This window comes from Dipodomys ordii, unplaced genomic scaffold (genome assembly GCF_000151885.1).
Source record: "Dipodomys ordii isolate 6190 unplaced genomic scaffold, Dord_2.0 Scaffold16, whole genome shotgun sequence".
In the NCBI taxonomy this organism is placed as follows: Eukaryota; Metazoa; Chordata; class Mammalia; order Rodentia; family Heteromyidae; genus Dipodomys; species Dipodomys ordii.
In genome coordinates this window covers 988,668-990,514 of record NW_012267232.1, presented here as the reverse complement: position 1 = coordinate 990,514, position 1,847 = coordinate 988,668, and positions in this window count along the sequence as shown.

Sequence of the window (1,847 nt, the reverse complement as noted above, 5' to 3'; positions counted from 1 at the left end):
AAAAAAAAAAAAAAAGTCAGTGAATTCAGGCTGACTGAGAAATGCTTTGGATAGTCAGGCCAATGAGCATATGCATAATATATAGGTAAAGTTGTTATATAGAAGACTTATTGACTTGCTTGCTGGCCAAAGCACTAGTAGCTTCCATCAATGTTTTATTCTGTACCACCATAAATTTACAGATCAATAGTTAATGGCCCTCCATGCCAATTTTAAAGCCAAATAACTCCAAGACAACTAGATTTTACTCATTTGTAACTTCAAGGCACTGTGGGAGACAATTGGTGTTTGTTTAGCTAATTTGTATAACTAAAGACTTCAGCCTGAACCTCTTTTCATTAAGCCACAAATGTCATCTACAGTGTGGCTAGAGCTTCTAGCTTGCTTAAGTTAGGACCTTATATTTTCTAGTTCTCATTAGTAGTATCTCATAATGATTAAATTTGGTCATTAAATCTGGTGACATGGTAATATCTTAAAGATCAAAGGATAGAAAGACCCATAGTAAAGTTGGAAGGTAACAACTTTAAATGGGCCAGACACTGGTGGCTCACACCTATAATCCTAGCTACTTAGAAGGTTGAGATTTGAGGATTATGTTTCGAAGCCAGCAGGAAAGCCCATGAGACTCTTATCTCTAAGTAAGCACCAAAACAGCTAGAAATGGAGCTATGGCTCAAGTGGTAGAGTACTAGCCTTGGGAAAACAAAACAAAAACAAACACAAAGTTCATGGATAGTGCCTAGGCCTGTGTTCAAACCCCAGGACGAATACACACACACACACACACACACACACACGCACACACACACACACACACACACACACACACACACTGAGTATGACAGTAAGAAAACAATTCCAAGTTGGAGCATGCGTATCATGCTATGTACATGTCCTGTGCCTGTGTCTGTGGTGCTGAGGACATTTCTGCCTATGGGGTTGTGCCCACCACTGAGTGATTAAAACAAAACAAAACAAAAATAATAATACTGTTCCAGCATTTATGTGAGCTGTTCTAGAACAAAGAGAATAGAAGTGGAAAAAAAAATAAATCAATGTGTTTCTGGCTGCCCACGCTTTATATGCAAAATTATAAAATAAACAGGATCCAAAAATAGTGCTGCCTCTGTTTCCAAAGAGATCTTCCACTTAGCTCTCCATGTAAAAGCCTCTATTGAAAGGAATTAAGCTTGCACAAGAAGGATGTAGGAGAAGAAGCTAAACAGACTTCAATACAGGGCTCTGGTCAGCTGTGTTTCCTGATGTTTGCTGTTCATTTTTCTCCCAAACCATCTTGTTGTTTAAAAGTAATGTGGTCCCAGCCATGACAATGTCAGGCTAGATGGAAGGGCAGAGCTACCTGAGATCTGAGATTCTAAGGTCTGATTTCAGCATCTTCTCTCCCCTCCAGTCCCAAACCACAACCTGAGACTCGGATTCCAGACCCTCCTACAGACCCATGGACCTGGAATCTCAGCCTAGGGAGGCCAGTTTGGGAATGTGCATGACTCTTAGACTTCTTATACTCATATTTTTATGTTCAAAGTTTAAGAACCAACATACATGTGCCCATATGTGACAGGTAAAGTTAGGATAGATGGGGAGCGGAGAATGAGGGAAGGTGGTGTCCTGGATCCAGATGCACTGAGTTCAGAAATTAGCATGTTAGATTGAAAAATCCTTTGTACAACTACTTAAAGATAATAATTTTTAAGATAGTTCCAAAAAACAGAAAACAAATTTTAAGGGGCTGGGAAGGTGGCTCAGTGGTAGAGCGCTTGCCTTGCATGCCTGAGGCCCTGGGTTCGATTCCTCAGCACCACATAAGCAAAAAGAAAAAGCCA